Genomic DNA, 20,053 nt, shown 5'->3' with positions numbered 1-20,053 from the left:
TAATTTCATTATGAACTTTAATCCATTGGTCTTTTAAACATGTTGAACCAGACAATACATTTTGTCATCAGATACCCATAAAGTACAGAGACATACAAAAGAAAAATCAGCTATTTGACAACAATCCAGAGAAATCCACTTTTTTTTTTCTGAGGAAGATTTGCCCTGAGCTAACATCTGTGGCCAATCTTCCTCTAATCTGTATGTGAGCTGCCACCACAGCATTGGCCACCGCCAAGTGGTGTAGGTCTGCACCAGAATGAAACCTGGGCTGCTGATGTGGAACATGCTGAACTTAACCACTTGCCACCAGGGCTGGACACAGAGACAATAACTCTTAATATTTGTTGTATTTCTGGTTTTCCTCTCTATATGGAAATTTATGTATGAGTGTGGATCTGGATATAAAATAGATCTTAAGTATCATATTATACATATATTGCTTATTATCCTTTCTTTAATTTAACATTGTATTATAAGCTTCATTTTCTATGAAAATCGTCAATATTCTTAAGATAATACAATTTTCATTACTCTTCCAAACATGAGCACAATGCTATTCTCTTCTTACATTCGTTATTGAAATTTAAAGAAAAAAAGCTTGTATTTTTCAGTTTGTAATCTAGGTTTATAGGAAGGATAACACATTGATTATTTAAGGACCTGCCATATCTTAACATATACACATCTCAGCTGATTTAAAAGAACAGATGTCAGCAAACTTTTTCTGTAAAGATCCATAAAGTAAGTACTGTAGGCTTTGTGGGTCATATAATCTCAATCCCAACTATTCAATTCTGCATGTTATAGCATGAATTCAGCCATAAACCACACAGAAATCCAAGGGCTGGCTCTGTTCTAATAAAATTTTATTTGTAATAAAAGGGCAGACCAGATTTAGTTTGCGGGTCATAGTTCCTCATCCTATGCAATAAGAAAATTTTTCTTGATTATGCAAGGTCGAAAATTATGTTCAGACCAGTAGGAAGATGTCTTCTGATTAGTGATACACGGACCTAGCCTCCTTCCAAATTGTGGTTTATAATAATGTGATTATTTAAGGTAATTCTAATGTAGGGGAATAAGAAATAATTTGTTTTAAAAGATATTGCACTCTTTGAATTGTCACTATGCAAATTTTTTTATGTTTTTTCAATTTTGTTTTGTTTTGTTTTAAGCTACGTTCAGTCCATTAGGAGTACTCTTCAGAAGTTGAGATAATTGAATAATGCCCACGATTTTTTCTGATTGGCAACATCATAATAGGATTTTGAACTTTGGGCTGAACTATAATGTTAAGATATATTGCAGGGACAAGAAATAAAAACAAAAGACTTTGTAAGCAAAGATAGTCTGAGCCAATGTAGAGATTTGGATGTTCCTGTTCCCATCAATTAGAAGTAGAGTTTATGCAGGTAGCAGGAAGGGATAAGGTTGGCGTATCAAAGGAACCAAATTTGTAAAGAATGCAATTGGGATCAGTGTGTCTGGTTGAACCCTGTAATAGGCTTCCATGCCAACAGGGTAAGTAAAAAACAATGGAGAAGTTGTGGTTGTAAAAAGTAAAGGTATTGTGAAGGAAACAGATTCCGTTCTAACATAATCATGGCATGTGACTTGACTGCCTAAATAGGTTGTGTAGACAGAAAGAGGCAACTCTTCTTTTCACTTAAGTTTTGAACAGAGCATTATGTTCTGGAGAGCATCTCATTGTGTGAGCCAGTCATTCCCAATAACTATTACTAATTGTATAGCTACCCAGCAATGTCAAGTAATTAAAAGTCAGAAGTATATATTGTAACTAGAGCATCTAATAAACCAATCAAGGGCCTGAAGATGTCTGGAATACAGAAGAAAAACAAATGGATACCCTAACTTATGTCTTCAAATAATTCAAGGCTAAGATGTGAAAGAATTGCTGGCCTTGTTTTCTATGTCTTCAAGAGAGAGAATTAATTCTATTGATTTAAAAACCACAGGACAACAAGTTTCAGAATGGAAAAAAACAAAAGGAATTTCTCTCTATAGTGTCCAAAAGTAGAATAGTGGGAATCACTCTTGACACCCCTGGGTTGCTCAGTTTCACTAATAGGATACAATAAATGGCTATAAAGATATAAAGTTTAATGTAAGTAAAAGGAAGGGGGTGGCTCTTTAGGAAGAATGGAGGCAAAAAAAAGAACCACCACAATCTCTCTCTGCATTTCATATATTCTGTGACTAAGTCTCACATTAGTAGAGAGCTCTAAGATCACTTCATTTTTGGTGTTCTCAAAATACTCTATTGTTTTTAAATTATTTTTATGCTTCTCAAATTCTGGAACTTATACATACCTAATGAGTTGGTTTAACTACCCTTTCAATAAAAGTAACTATTATAGTAATTAAGTAGCATACTCTAACCTTCCTAACCAATAAGGATTTGGTTCAATGTAAGATTTCTTAGTTCTTGCCTGTAAATGAGGAGGCCATTCATGCAAGCATCTATATGTATATAAATATAGCATACAATAAGACATAAATAATTCAATTCAAAATAGCCTCCTAAATCCAGTAAGATTTATAGATATATTGAGTAGAGACAAATAAATATACATATAGATATAGATATAAATACTTTTGAAAATGGAAAGTATGAAGTGTATGCCCACAACTAGTGCTCTGTATCTAGGATAACTCTCAATTAATGTGATTACAGGCAATGTTCTTCATCTTTCTCTGATCTAAGCTGGGTCTCCAGTCTGGGACATATTTGAAAAAAGATTAGAGTTAAGGTAAACCTGTTAATGGATCTCTTAAATCTCAGTTTAGCATTATTTCTTATCACACAAGAGGCAATTTTTCTTTCGTGAGTTTATTCTAGTTTGACATAATGAGAACGAAATATTGGATTTGCTTTCCCCCAACATTGCCAGTTCAGCTCTCATCTGTTCCATTCTCAACCAAATTACACAGGAATTAATAGAATTTTTTTTTCATAACATCCAGTAGTACAAAATCTCTCTGTAATATAGTAGCAGAGAGAATGAATTTGTCTTTCCTTTACAAGTAATACAAATAGAATAACTACTAGATGGCAGGGTGATACCATAATTTAAATCAAGACACTAAAATCTCAGTGTATTAATTGCTTTAAAGAGAGTAAGAGAGGAAAGAAATAGAAAACTAGATGTTAATAGTGTGAATATGCAGTAAAGATAATTTATTCCAATCCCCTTTGTTTCAGAGATAAGGGAACACAAGTGCAAACATGATAAGTTACTTGATCCCATTCAAGCATTAACTCACCTTTTTATTTTTATGTTGTTTCCCCATATATTAATTTTGAACTAGGAGTAAAGTGTTGGCTCTTAGTCACTTACAAATCACACAGTTTGGGGAATAAAGAGCATTAACAGTTCATTTCAATTAATTTATAATAAGTAAATACACAAATAAAACGGAGCTTACTAATACATACAGGTGTTAGTATAGAGAAATAAATCCTTAGAAAAATGCAAACCTCCATCAAAACAAAGAGCAAACAAAATAAATTAAATGGTGAAAAGTCATTTATCTAGTAATATAGACACACATGAGTATCATATATCATAAACATTTACATGAATATATATGACGTAAAATATCATAGATATGCCTTAAAATATTACAGAACTGAAACAGAACATATTGCTTATATTAATAGATTTAATGACGAATTTAAATTCAGCGCTGTCTTATATACGTGAGAGATTTGTAAGCAAAGAGATTTAGTAAACAAAGAATAAGTTTCTAAATTAATTTCTAATTTCTAAATTAATTTCATTGTCACAGAAAATTTTCTGAATAATTTGAATTCTTTGGCCTTCTTTGTGGCTTGCATTATGATCCAGCAAGTGATGGATTGTGGTAAGCTTTCCATGTGCACTGAAAAATATGTGTATGCTGTTTTTGTTGGGAGTCATTCTATGAAAGTTAAACTAGGTTAAATATGTCAATTATGTCATTTAGAACTTCTATATCCTTAGATATTGTATTGCTTGTTTATTTATCAATTGGAAAAGTGTGTTATATTCTCCCACAATGATGAAGGACTTATTTATTTCTTCTCATATCTCTGGATTTTTTTTCCCTATTTTGTAGATCTATTATTGAGTGTGTGGACATTTGAACTGTAATATCTTCTTAGTAAGTAGAGCTCTATATCAATGTGAAATAATCATCTCTTTATCTTTAGTAATTTTATTTTACTTAAAACCTACTATGTGTTATAATAGGTGCATGAGGTTTCTCTTTTTGTTATTTATTTATTTATTTTGGGGGGGGGCATTAGACCTGAGCTAACATCTTCTGCCAATCCTCCTCTTTTTGCTGAGGAAGACAGGCCCTGAGCTAACATCCATGCCCATCTTCCTCTACTTTATATGTGGGACACCTGCCACAGCATTGCTTGACAAGCAGTACCATGTCTGCACCTGGGATTCGAACTGGTGAACCCTGGGCCGCTGAAGGGGAATGTGTACACTTAAACGCTGCACCACCAGGACGGCACCATGCATGGGCTTTCTTTAGAGAGACTTTGCTTTGTATACAGTTTCAGCATATTTAAAGTCGGTGAACACATGCGTAACTTACTACCCAGAAATTTACCCAGATCTATACCCCACAGAAATATTTATGTTCACCAAACAACACAGTAAGTGTTCATATGCCACTATTTATGATACCTGAAAAGTAAAAAACAACTTAGAAAGCCATCAACATTTTCATGTAGAAAATTTGGAGTATATTCAAAGAAATTTGCAAACAAGATGAGTGTTATAAATGTAACGCTGATCAAAATAAACAGATAAAATATTGGTGTTATAAAATTAAATAGTTATTTACTTTGAATAAGAGAAGGGTTGGTAAATGAAAATAATTGTGTCCTTTTTTTTTTTTGAGGAAGACTTGCCCTGAGCTAACATCCATGCCCATCTTCCTCTCCCTTATATGTGGGACGCCTACCACAGCACGATGTGCCAAGCTGTGCCAAGTCCACAGCTGGGATCCCAACTGGTAAAACCTGGGCCGCCAAAACGGAACCTAAAGTGTGCTTCTGAGTTTTGTTAACGTTCTGTTCCTTGATCTCTGTGCTGGTTACAGAGGTGTACTTAATTTGTAAAGACCTGTGTTCCTTTTCATGCACTTTTCTGCATGCATGTTAAAACCAAAAATATACATTTTAAAAATTTTATAAAGATATTAGACAAAAGCAAATAAAAAGAAAAATGTCGAAATCATAACAGGTGGTGAAGGAAAATGCAGACTGTAAAGCTTTAAATGTATTCAAAGAAACAAATACTATATTACAAAGAGCTACAAGCCACAATGAAGTTATAACAGTTATTAATATTTACATACCCAATGACAAAGCAACGATTTCCATAAACCAGAAATTATAGAAGATGAGAAGAGAAATGAACAAACTCTCAACTCAAGACAAAAGAAAAATTTTTAAAAATTTATTACCTGAGATTATAATCACAAATAACAAAATCACATATATATCACAGAACTCCAGTGAGAGGAGATTTTTTTTCAATTGCACATGAGCAGGTATAAAAACTGACTATACTTTAACCCATGAGTAAAATCACAATAAATAAAAAAAAGATAAAAATGTAAATAATATTCCTTGGATACTAAAAATTACAAGTATAAATTAATAACAATGTTTATTAAACAGTAATTCACTCCATTTGAAAATGTAAAAGCATTCCATTAGAAAATAACAAAGAAATAATATAGACTACAACTTCATAATTAGCATATAAGATGTATTTAAGGAAATCAACAGAGGAAATTTTATGGAATTGCATATCGACTGCACAAAGTGAAAATAAAACACTCCACTCCAAAGGCCTAGAAAAAGGCCTTAAGATAATAACAATACCTAAAATTAGCATCTCATCCATCTTTTAAAAAACATTTCAGATCAGAGTAAGCAAATAAATATCAGACACTTTTTGCATTACTTGAGGAAGATAATCCCATGAAGTGGAAGATGCCTATAAGTAGAGAAACATTTATCAAAAGTGAAAAAAACTATTTCTGGCCCTCAAATTACTATAATTCAATGTGTGTACAGGGAAGAAGTCTGAAGGAACAGTTTAGAAAAGAGAAAAGGGAAGTGGAGATTCTATTAGTGTTATTAAACAGGTAAAATCAATAATAAAATTCCTCTTACACAACCAATAATTGAAAACAGGTCCAAAACATGGTAGAAAACAGCATTAGGTACAGGATAAGGGATAGCAATTATATATATTTATGTATATATAAATATTTATTTTATTTTAGATATAATTTTATATAAACAATTTTATATATATATATCTTTTATATATATAAACAAATATGTTTGAGGTGAAAAGCACAGGGAAAAATATTTCTAAGAGAAACCAGGGAAGGAAAAATAGGTGAGTACCCTTTAGAGTTGTAAAGGTTAAGAGAAAGAGGAAACAAAATGATTAAATTAAGTTAAGCATCCTCTATTAGCAAGTTAGAAGAAACAAACACACATACATAGAACCCTTAAAACCACAAATTTTATATATAGAGAGATATATATACAGATATAGATATATACACGCATATACATATGTATGTGCTTATATATATATGTGTGTGTATGTTTATAAGCACACACATTTCATTTCACTATAATGTCAGAAGAAAGCAAGAAAGGAATCATAACTAGAAATCTTGTAAACCAACAAAATTCTCAACTTAATCCACAAAGTTAATTAAAAAAGTCTGTATCTGTACAATCCTACTATCAAGGGGGTGGGGGGGCATAGAATGAGTCAAAATATTTCAAACAATAAAAATGTCCCCAAAATAATACAACACAAAGTAAGCAGAAGAAAACTATACCATGGCATTTTAAATTGAACTAAAATCGTTAAATAATAATTTGGAAACGTTAAAAATATCCCTTGAGTAAAAATTTCAAAGAAATGAAACAAATAGAATAAAGGGACTATACCAAAAAAGATTTTATTGGACACAATAGAGACAGAAATTGAAAAAAGTTGTGGAAAAAGATCAATGAAATCAAATTCAGTTCTTTTGATAGATCAATACAATCAGTAAGTGCTTGGCTTGATGTATCAAGAGACAAAAACACAGAGAAAACCCTACCAATGCCAATATTTAAAAAGAATATACTCTAGATATTAGGAAGATAATAATGAGATATTATAAATATTTTTGTCATTTTTTCAAGTCATGTACCTTTTATATATCCTGCTATCTTTAGATTTGCCAGGACTTTTCTTAATATGCTTGACCAATGTAACATGTGAAATAAAATGAATAGCTTTCTGATACCGTCTCATACATTTATTCCTGAGTATATTATTTTTAAAGCCTTAGGGAAATCAATTAATAAAATTTTATTTCATATTTTTGCTTGCCTGCTCTTAAGAGAAATTAATCATTTTTATCATTTTCTTTAAAATTTTATACTTAGAATTAGACATGTGGATTTCACTCTTTTCCTATATTGTGGAAAACCAAACACTTTTATAGAAGTCATTTTTCACCCTGTCAGGCAGTTGGACTTAACAAAAACCTGATCTCCATTCCTGTTGCAAGGTAAAGTACAGAGAGAAGCTAGGCCATATATCACAAACTCACATCAAATATCAGCCTCAACGGAGAAAAACTGAGAGCTATCCCTTTAAGAACAGGAACCAGAGAAAGATGCCCACTTTCACCACTCTTATTTAACATAACATTGGAAGCCCTAGCCTGAGCAATCAGGCAAGAGAAAGAAATAAAAGGGATCCATATTGGAAAAGAAGTGAAACTGTCACTCTTTGCAGATGATGTGATTTTATATATAGAAAATCCTAAAGAATCCACTAAAAAACTTTTAGAAACAATAAATGAATACAGTCAAGTCGTAGGATAAAAAAACCAGCATACAAAAATCGGTTGTGTTTCTATACACTAACAACGAAGTACCAGAAAGAGAAATTAAGAATACAATTCCATTTACAATTGCAACAAAAACAAAAAAAATACCTAGGAGTAAACTTAACCAAAGAGGTGAAAGATCTGTAAACCGAAAACTATAAAACATCGTTGAAATAAATTGAAGAAGACACAAAGAAATGGAAAGATATTCCATGCTCTTGAATTGGAAGAATTAACATAGTTAAAATATCCATACTTCTTAAAGCAGTCTATAGAGTCAATGCAATCCCTATGAAAGTTCCATGAAAAATAAATAAATATCTCAAATCAAGTTTTCTGTTTCTTCTTGTGTATATCTTGATATACTAAAATAGTCAAGTGGGCACTTCAAGCTATCTTCTCCTGCCACAGAATCACCAAAGAAAAAACAAAGAAAAGAAAAAAGCAAATACTATCAGAACAAACATTGTCAGAAACTGGAAAACAGCCAAAGATGTACAACAACCAAGGTAATGCTAAAACAAAACCTAACAAAACAAAAGTTAAGTTAAAAATGGTAAGAAAGTTTGTGACACATATACTTGCATTTGGTGAGAACCTCCATGGTGTGGTTACAGTGTTGACATAGTAGCCTGCATTCCCAGTATGGGATTCTGAACTCTAGTTTTGGAGTGAACAGAAACAATTATATTTGAAACTTATTGTATACGTCTATTCCAGTCTGCCTGCAGGCTACATGAAAGACTGATCCAAAGTGCCTATCTCATGTTTCATCTAACACAGAACTCTCAAGTGGGAAGAACAATGAGCATTGCTTGAAAACACTGAAAGATGAATAGTGATCCACTGATACCTAAGATCCAGAAGAAAAAGCAGAGTAGAGTTTATTTGGGAAACTAGGACATTCAAAAATGAATCTGTATATGGAGGAATTAGGAAGATCTGGTCGTGTTGAGGGTAAGATGCATGCTCTTCTTGAGGAGAACTTGAGGCAAGAAGTTGAGGAGATCCTCAGCAGATCCCTAGGCTCAATATAAGCCTAGCTGAATGTTGAAAGATTGTCCTAGCACTTAGCCAATCTGCAATGACCAGAAGATGACTATATGCTCTCTACAAGACAGGCACTTTAGACCCACAGAAACAACAGGTAAAAAGTGAAATGATGTAAAATGATATACTATGCAGAAGATAAGCAAAAGAGAACAGGTATGGATGTATTAATAACAGACAAAACAGACTTCAAGTCAAAAACAGCTACAAGAGACAGAGAAGGGCATTATACATTGATAAAAGGGTCAGTTTCTCAAGAAGCTATAACAATTAAAAATAAATAAATAAATAAATTTATATATATAAATATTTATATATATCTATACCAAATATATATATACACCAAATAATAAAGCCCTGTTAAAAAGTTCAACTGGGTAAATTTTAAAGATCTTATTGACTTTATTCAATGATTCAAGAATCAAGCAGCATCCAATCTATCAGACAGAAAGGAGCTCTGAGAAATTACACAAAATGAAAAACTTCTGCTGGCAGAAGGGAGCAGGAAAAGGAAGTTACGCTAGACATAAAAGCAGAATGGTTGTATCGAGGTTACTTTCCTTTAGGAGATGACAGAGATTTATCATGCAGACTACCTACCTAGTGCTTCTAAGATGATTTCTGATTGACTGGTTTAAGATTTCTTTTTCAGGAGACAAAACTAAAGTTAAGTGTTGATTTGGTGACATGGGGCTTATCACAACTCACTCCATTTTGGGGATGCTACCTTGGTTTTGACAGCCTCAAAGTATATGAAGGAAAAATTGACAAAATAGAAGAGAGATACAGATGGTTCTATAATAATATATGGAGAATTCAATATACCACTTTCTATAATTGATAAAACATCCAGAAAGAAGAGCAATAATAAAATAGAGTTCCTTTTTTTTTTTTTTTTTTTGAGAAAGATTAGCTCTGAGCTAACTACTACTCCTCTTTTTGCTGAGGAAGTCTGGCCCTGAGCTAACATCTGTGGCCATCTTCCTCTACTTTATATGTGGGACACCTGCCACAGCATGACTTGACAAGCGGTGCCATGTCTGCAGCCAGGATCTGAACTGACAAACCCCAGGGCGCCAAGAAGCAGAATGTGTGAACTTAACCACTGTGCCACCGGGTGTGCCCCTGAAATAGTTCTTAAACCATACTTAAGATAACTAGACCTAGTAGACATATATAAAACATTCCATCCAACAGAAGCAGAATACACATTTTCACTCAGTGAACAAGAAACATTACCGAGGATAGCCCATATGTTGGGCCACTGAACAAGTCTCAATAAACTTAAAAAGATTAAAATCATAAAATGTATCCTATCCAACAACAATGAAATGAAGCTAGAAATCACTAACAGAGGGAAAGCTAGAAAATTTACAAATGTGTTGAAATTAAACAGTACAATCTCTCTCCCTCTCTCTCTCTCTCTCTTTTTTTTTTGTTTTGCTGAGGAAGATAGACTGTGAGCTAACATATGTTGCCAGTCTTCCTAGTTTTGCTTTGGGAAGACTGTTGCTAAGCCAACATCTGTGCCAGAGCTCCTCCACTTTGTATGTGGGACACTGCCACAGCATATCTTGATGAGTGGTGCTTAGGTCTGCGCCCAGGATCTGAATGTGCAAACCCTGGGCCACTTAAGCGGAACACAGGAACTTAATCAATACACCACTGTGCCATCCCCAAACAGTTCATTCTTAAACAAGCAAAGGGCCAAAAAGAAATCACAGAAGTCAGAAAATTCTTATAGACAAATGAAAACAACATAACATATCAACACTTATGGGATGTAATAAAGGCAGTGCTCAGAGGGAAAAGTATGGCTGTAGAAGGTTTTATTAAAAATAAAAAAGAGGGGCTGGCCTAGTGACATAGTGGTTAAGTGTGGCACACTCAACTTCAGTGGCTCAGGTTTGCAGGTTTGGATCCCAGGTGTGTACCTACACCACTTGTCAACCATGTTCTGGCAGTGATCCACATACAAAAAATAGAGAAAGATTGGCCCAGGTGTTAGTTCAGAGCGAATCTTCTTCACCATAATAAATAAATAAATAAACAAACAAACAAAGATCTCAAATCAATAATCTAAGTTTACACGTTGAAGAACTAAAAAAAAAAAAAGAGCAATCTAAACTCAAAACTACCAGAAGGAAAGAAATAAAAATTACAGAGGAGAAAAAATAAATAAAGAATAGAAAAATAGCAGAGGAGAAAACCAAAAGTTGGTCTTTGAAAAGATCAACAAAATTTACAAACCTTAGGTAGATTGACAAAGTGTAGACAAAAATAACTAGAATCATAAATGAATAAAAGTTCACTACCTACACCCTACAGCCATAAAAAGGATTGTAAGAGAACACAATTAACAATTGTACAACAACAAATTATATAACCTAGATAAAATGGGAAAACTCCTATAAACATACCAATTACCTAAATTGACCCAAAAAGACATAGAAAATCTGAGTAGAACTGTAATAAGTAAACATATGGAATCAGTAACCAAAACCTCTCAACAAAGAAAAGCTCAGAATCAGACACTTTCCCTCGTGAATTCTACCAAACTCTTCTCAAACACTTTCAAAAAAATGGAAGAGAAGAGAATACTTTCTATCTCAATCTGAGGCCAGAATTACTTTGATATCAAAGTCAGATAAATAAATCACTAGAAAAGATGATTACAGGCAAATATTCTTTATAAGCATGATGCAAAAATCCTCAGGAAAATACTAGCAACCAAATTCAACAGCATATTAACAGGGATATACACCATGACCAAGTGTGATGTTTTTCAAGGGTGCTTCAACATAAAAAAATTAATCAATGTATGTGCCACACTAATAGAACCAAGCAAAAAGCCCTATCAACCTCTAAATTGTTATAGAAAATGGATTTGACAAAATCTAATACCATTTCATCATTAAAAAAAGCACACTAAGAAAACTAGATACAGAACGGTAGTAAGCAATGTGATGAAGGATATTTATAAAAAGTGCAATGCTAACATCATACTCAACGGTGAACGACTGAAAGCTTTCTACCTGAAATCAGGAAGGAGACAAGGATGCCCATATTCACAACTGCCATTCAACATTGTGCTGGAACTCTTACCAGAAAAGTTACACAAGCAAAAGTAGGAAAAAAAGTAACCACATTGCAAAGGAAAAAGTCAAATTTGTTTATTCAATGAAGGCATGCTCCTATACATAGAAAAATCCCAAAATATCCACAAGTTACCAGACTTAGTAAACACATTCAGCAAAGTTGCAGAGTCCAAACTCAACACAAAAGTCTGCTGTGTTCCTCTACATCATTAGCAAAAATTCTGAAAAAGATAAGAAAACAGTTACATTTACAATAGCATCTAAAAACAATTCCTAGGGGTAAGTTTCACCAAGAAAGTAAAAAAAAACTTGTACACTGAAAACAACAAAACATTGCTGAAAAAAATTAAGAAATACTTAAATAAATGGAAAGATATCCACTTATTCCACTGTTCAAGAATTGGAAGACTTGGTATTTATAAAATGGCAATACTATCCAGTGATATACAGTTATAAAGCAATCTCTATCAAATTCCACAGATTTTTTTCCAGAAATAGTCAAACTCATCCTCAATTGCAAATGAAATTGCAACAGGTCCCAAATAACTAATATTGAAAAAGAAAAAAACATTTGAGGACTCACTCACACTCCTTAAGTTTAAAACTTACTACAAACCTATAGTTTGTATGGTATGACTGTGGTATGACATAAGGTTAGATATATGGACCATTGGATTAGAAATTTGAGACCTGAAATAATTCCACACATCTATAACCTGTTAATTTTTAACAGGGGTAGCAGGAGAATTTAATAAGGAAAGATTAGTGTCTTCAACAAATGATACTGGGACAACTGCATTTCCACACGCAAAAGAATGAAGTTATATACTTACATCACAATGTGCAGAATCATGAACACAAAATGGATCCATGGCCTAACTACAAGAGCTAAAACTGTAAAAGTCTTAGAAGAAAACATAGAGATAAATCTTCATGATCTTGAATTTGGCAATGGATCATTAGATAAAAGCATGGGCAGCAAATCAAACAAACACATTGGACTCCCTAAAAATTCAAAACTTCTGCTTGTCAAAGGACATTATCAAGAAAAAGAAAAGATAATCTACAGATCTGTTGAAAATGTTTGTGAAGTATATATCTGATAAATGGTTAATATCCAGAATATATAAAGAACTCCTATAACTCAAAAACAAAAAGACAAACAAACCAATTTTAAGAACAGGGTAAAAGATTAGAATAGATGTTTCTCCAATGAAGTTATGCAAATGGTCAATGAGCACATGATAAAATGCTCACCATCATTATTCATTAGAAAAAGCAGATCAAAACCACTTCACACTCACTAGGATGCTAATAATAATAATAATAATAATAATGGAAAGTAAGTGTTAGCCAGGATATCTAGAATTTGGAATCCTTGTACAGTGCTGGTGGGAATGTAAACTGGTCAGTCACTGTAGAAAATGGTTAGGTGGTTTCTCAAAAATCTATACATACAAATATTATATGCCCTCACTAGTTATGTACCTAAAATGATTGAAATCAGACTCTAAAAGATATTTGTATACCAATATTTTTGGCAGCATTATTCCCAATAGCTAAAAGGTGGAGACAACCCAAGTGTCCATCCACAGAGAATGGATAAACAAAATGTCACATATACATTTAATGGAATACTTTTCATGCCTAAGAATGGATGAAACTCTGATACATCGATCAACATTGAACATATTATACTAAGTGAAATAAGCCACACACAAAAGAACGGATATTGTGTGATTCCACTTACTTTCAAAATGTAGAATAGATAAATTCATAGAGACAGAGTAGATTAGAGGATACCAGTGGCAGAAGGAAGGCTGGATGGAGAGTTATTACTTAGTGGCTACACAATTTCTGTCTGTAATGATAAATATGTTTTTAAATTTATAGTGGTGATGGTTGCACATCATTGTACATATAATTAATGCCATTGAATTATGCACTCAAAGTTGTTAAAATGACGTGTTTTATATATAAGCAAATTTGAAGAAAGTGGTCTATAGAGCCTGAAGAAAATACTGTCAGAGAAGGTCAGGTTATTGAGAAATCAGTTATAAGATAAAAAGTAATAATCACAAAAAAGATGTGGGAATATCTTCCATCACAAGGATAAGGTATGTAAAAGGATTGCTTCAAAGAATTGTTGTGAGGAAAAGCAACAACCAAGGACACTGAGAAGGAAAGGACAACATATTGTGGTAACTTTTAAAAAAAGTTTTTATTAGAAAACAGGAGATGCGTGCTAGAGTATTCAGCATCCTCCAAGAATGATCAATTGAGGCAACATTAATGGTTTTCTCTTACCTGCAACTAAACAGTCTTCTCTTTCTACTTCTTTTCTTTCTGAGATATGAGTATTATGACCTTTCTTTCCAGATCACCAGAGCTTCCCCATAAACTATTTCCTTATTAAAATGGAAGCTGATCTGATCTTAGTTTCCATATACACATAGGAATATGACTTGATTGATATAATTATTTTCATGTCTATGAATAATGTTTAAGAAAAAAAAGGTCAGTTCACCTTGGTCAAATTATCCCAATGGGAATTCCCAAACTCACAGAGGTACCACAATAAATTCCTGCAAGTTAAATATCTCCCAGGTAGAGCTGTTTGGAAATCAGTAAGAAACCATGTATTCTCTGTGTTTTCATTTTTCCCAGAGAATATCGTAAATGTTCTGTCTGAGAAGAGCTAAATAAGAGCTACCAACATAAATGCTGAACATACCAGCTTATTCTTCTTTAGAATATTAAAATAAAACTGGGAAAAGGGTCTTGAATTTGCTATAGAAAAAAGCTGGACACCTTATCTTAGAGAGCAGGTAAGTTCTATCGTCAGGATTCCTCAGAATTGTTTGCATGGTGAGATTTATTAATATATATTCATTGATTTTGTTGGTTGATCCTGAGTATGGTAGTCATGCATCATTGCAAGTACCTTAGATTTAACCCAGATATCTAGTGAGTTGGACACATGTTGTTTTATTTAACGAACCCACAATTAAGCACTGTTCTTAGATCAATAAGAAATGTAATGCTCGAATATATTATTAAAATATCAATTTAATGATTATGTTTGCCTTGACTACTGCTTATTAGAAAAATTTAGCCATAATTTACATACAATAAACTATTGAAACTATTGCTCCATCCACCTGGTAATACAGAGCATCTCTTGTGGTTACATATATTCTATATATTCTATATAATCCATATATGATAATTTGCCCTTTGTGTGTAAATTGCGTACAGGAATTCAAAAAATGAGAGTGATAAATGTTTTTCTTCCATGACTTGAGGAAAGTTCAGAGGAAAGAAATAAAGCAGAGAGTTATTGACTTGTATTTCGGTGAAGGATATAGAGGAAATCTGACAAGGAAAACTCAACACATGTGGAGTGTGTTAAATGTCTCTGTTCCTACTTCATGTTAACTGTCTGAATGTGTCATATTTGTGCTTTGTGTTTCTTATTTCTGAATTTTAATGCTACCTTTTCTATTAAAATTCAGCCAAACCTTGCCTAACTGTTAAAATTTGAAATTAATGAAGATTACCTGAATATCCATCCAGGATGGGTGAAAAGATAGAGAATAAAGCATAGTCAGGTTTATGTCTGTACATTTGGGGACCACCAAGGGAGCAGACCACCAGGGTGTTAGGAAAGTGACCTGAGCTTTAACAAGACTATACTCAAGAGTGTAGTCTCCACATAGGCCAATGGACTAAGAAATGAGGGAAAGTTAACGGATGGGGATTACGTGACTACAAAATGATTTTTGCTAACAAACAGGATATGATAGAAATCAGGACTATTTTAAATGGGTTTCTCTGTATCTCTAACATTCTGAAGTAGATTTGATTACAAACATTCTGTATTTTTACATCTTTTCAATAAATTACAAAAGAATGATAATGATAATGATATGTAATTAAAATGAACTTCCATTTCATTTTTTCAAACATTGAAATAAAATTAAGTCATTAACTTGGCAAATACATGTTGATTACATAAAATGATCAAAATATTGTGTGAGGCTGTAAGGAAGAAAGGAATAGAATTAATATTTTAATACTTGGTGAGACCAGATGCCAGCTAATTGTTTAACTTATACATGTATCATATCATTCATCAAATCCTTCACAATTCATCATTTAATTATCTAGTCAAAATCTTACTGTGGGAGAACCAGATGACTATCTTACTAAATGAGAATTTCAGTGAAGCTTTGGTGTTTTCAGGCTTTTACTCATTTAACACAATACCTGGTACAGAGTAGGTGTTAATTAATTAATTAGATTTTCCCCAAATCAACAGGAGATGAATTTTACTTTCCTTACTTGAGAGAAAAAAATTGAGGTTCAGAAAGTTAACATAATTTGTCAAAAATGAGATACCCACCATTCAACACAGATCTGAAAGGCATAAAGTTTACTTTCTATTTTTTCCATTATCTTCATGGCAGGGAGAAGAGCAGAGACAGGCCCAAATTATCGCCGAGATAAGATTCAGTTAGAGAAAGAAGTTAAAGCATTTAACAATCAGACAAAAATAAATAAACAATATGAAGCAAGGTAGTTAGTTCTAAGTGCTAAAAGACAGAATATTTGAATAAAGGTTGCATGGTGGGCTGCAGTTGTCAGAGAAATCTACCTGGAAATAGTAGGAGTTGAACCGACTGTGATCGGATTCAACAGACCTGATAGGGAATGGCAAAATGTACAGTTTCACTGTTGCAGAGAGTCATTAGGAATTCCAGGGAAGAATATTTAGGGGCCAGCCCAGTGGCGCAGCAGTTAAGTGTGCATGTTACGCTTCGGCAGCCTGGGGTTCACTGGTTCAGATCCTGGATGTGGATATGGCACCATATGGCAAGCCATGCTGTGGTAGGCGTCCCACATATAAAGTAGAGGAAGATGGGCATGGATGTTAGCTCAGGGAGTCTTCCTCAGCAAAAAGAGGAGGATTGGCAGCAGATGTTAGCTCAGGGCTAACCTTCCTCAAACAAAAACAAAAACAAAAATATTTAAATTTAACTGTAGACGCTGGAGATTTCTGTGTACTTGGATTGTGTAAAGGGAATCTTGTTTATGGAGTTTAAAGAAGCAGGATATGAAGGATCCAAAGAAAGGGAGAGAGCTTGGAGAGTCTGCCTCTTGCTGGGAGAAAGGGCACTTTGTTGTGATTGTGTGATTAGATCAGCTGCCCTTAAAGGAGAGAAGAGGGGCAACCACCTGAACCTGTGGCTGTAGATTTATTCTGACGTGTTTGTAAGAGAAGTAACCAGATACTAATACTCAGTTGCTGATTGCTCCTAAGTGACGTTAGAATCACAGACAGGTCAGGCATGGAAAAGGTCCTTAAAGATCTGGTTTAGCTCTCACAGCTTACTTATGGTTAAACTGAAATGCATAAAAGAGATGTGGCATATGGCAAATAGTTGAGTTAAGAAGTAGCAGAAGCAGATGCAGGAAATAATGGTTTTTTCTTCTTTTCCAAATAGTGCAGTATTTTAAAGGATATCTACTGATAACATGATATTATTACCAATATTATAAAAATATGAAAATATGAAATGATTCTTTTAGACATATAGTTCTATCTTCTTAGCTTTCTGTAGAAGTACTTCCAAGTAGGAGAAATAATACTTTGAAGTGATTCAGGAACATAGATTATGGTTTCTGAGTTGTGTACTACGTAGATTTTGTACTTTAAAAAGTAAATTAGGGTCCAGCCTGGTGGTGTATTGGTTAAGTTCATGTGCTTCACTTCAGCAGTCTGGGGTTTTCAGGTTCAGATCTTGGGCACGGGCCTATACACTGCTCATCAAACCATGCCGCGGTGGTGTCCCATGTTCAAAAGTGGAAATTGGCAAGAATGTTTGCTCAGGGACCATCTTCCTCAAGCTAACAGTGGAAGATTGGTAACAGATATTAGCTCAGGCCCAATCTGCCTCAAAAAAAAAAGTAAATTAAATGAAATTAATTGCTTTCATTCCTCTTTTCTAATAAACTGGATTGGGTACATGTATGTGATTACAATTTTTTTTTTAATTTTGTTTTGTTTGAAATATCCAAGTGTTTGTACAATAAAATAATCTGCATAAAAAAACATGTCCTTGTATATTTCCCTCATAATTTCTAATCTTTCCATTTATTTGCCACTTTTGGTCTGAAAAAACACTCTTAACAAAATGACATTTACATTGTCCTTTTCTAATGTGATTTGATCTGTTATTTAACAAAGAATCTCACGAAGCTGCTATGGACTAGATCAAGTAGGATTTTATCTAACTGTGAGGAAAAGAAGGCTGAGAAAACTTAATTGATCAGCTCAGGCAGCAAGTTAAATGTAAAGTAAATACTAGACTGTAATTAAAATTTAACTTACAGTTCTTTTCGCTAAATCTGAAGAATGTAAGTTTTAGGAGACATTCAGAGTAGGCCAAAAGATTATTTTAAATTATTGTGAATAATTTTAAAAGCCTAAAACACAATTGTTAATTGAATAAGAGATGGTTTATTTGACCACTACAAATATCATCTCTTCATTATACAATATAAACGATATCAAATTTCATTTTGTGGCAAATTATTTTAACTTTCATGCATTGGATAGGTTTATATTTTTGCTCTTCAAAACTCTACTTTATGTACACAGATTGGAATGGTAATTCCACTGAAAGGAAAAAGGAGAGGGAAGTGTTACTGTTTTGAAAATAAATTGTAAACATATTGATTCTGAAGTTATAAGTAATTGACATAAAATATTTTAAACACTAAAGTTCAGTGTTTCATATAGTTGCACTAGAGAATATATGGTCTGGTTTAGTGGAATGGTTGAAAGATTTAGTGGAATGTTTCTCAGTAATTCTTCCTTGGTCTATCAATGATCCTTGAAATTCTACCAGTAGAAAAGTATCTATGTGTTCTGAGCTTTAATAATTACTACCAAAAAGACATTAAGAGAGTTGATTCTATATTACTTTATAACAATGACAAAGAGGAGGAAGTAAAACTAATGGGAGTGAAAGAGAGGAAAGCCAGCCTGAGATGCTAAGAGTTGTCATATGGAAACTGAGAGGAGCACACATTTTCAGGATGGCTGATTAGGAAGAATTGAACAATTTGAGTACATCAATTCAAAAGAAGCCAATTTATATAAATGTGTAAGGCATTGCACGAGACTAAAATCCAAACTAAACCTACTATTATTATTCTCAGCTGCCTTGCTGAATATCAAATACATTTGAGATTATATTTTGGAAAACACAGATAATCATACTTATCTTGTTATCCTTCTGGTTGGCTATGAAATATAACTCTCTGTTTGTAAATTAAGTATATTTATAAATTAAACACAAGAGAAATATATTTGATTATGGCCAGGCGTAAATGCCTCATGATTCCAAACATATTTGTTGATTTTTCTACTTACCACCTTCCTTTACAGGATAGATGGCAGGACATTTCTCACATGTAACATTATCCACATATTGTACTACATGTATTTGCATTTTTTGTGTTTTCACTCAGTGTTTCATTTATGTGTGCATTTTCTCAATAATAAACAGTGGGAATCACAAAGAGATAACTAATGTTTTGTTTTTGTTTCTCCAAAGTACCATTTCTTTAATTCCATCAAGGCATAATATCCAGTACATTTGATCATACTATTAATAGCATTTTTACATAAATACACTGCATTTGACAATGCTAGTCTTTACCTCGGGTACCTAAGATGTTTACCAGTAATTATTATTTTCAAGAAAGGCACAAAAATAGCTGCTGAAAAGCCTTGCTAAATAAAAATTAAATTTCTATTTTCTTTGACCTTTGGACCCTTTCTGTTATAATATGCCCCAGGCTATGGAATGATATGAATCATTATATTTAAATATGTGTCATAAGAATTCATAATTTATATAATTTTAGGTGGCTGCAAACTACTTGGGATC

This window comes from Equus quagga, chromosome 17, assembly GCF_021613505.1.
Source record: "Equus quagga isolate Etosha38 chromosome 17, UCLA_HA_Equagga_1.0, whole genome shotgun sequence".
In the NCBI taxonomy this organism is placed as follows: domain Eukaryota; kingdom Metazoa; phylum Chordata; class Mammalia; order Perissodactyla; family Equidae; genus Equus; species Equus quagga.
Note: the sequence above shows the minus strand (reverse complement) of the source record.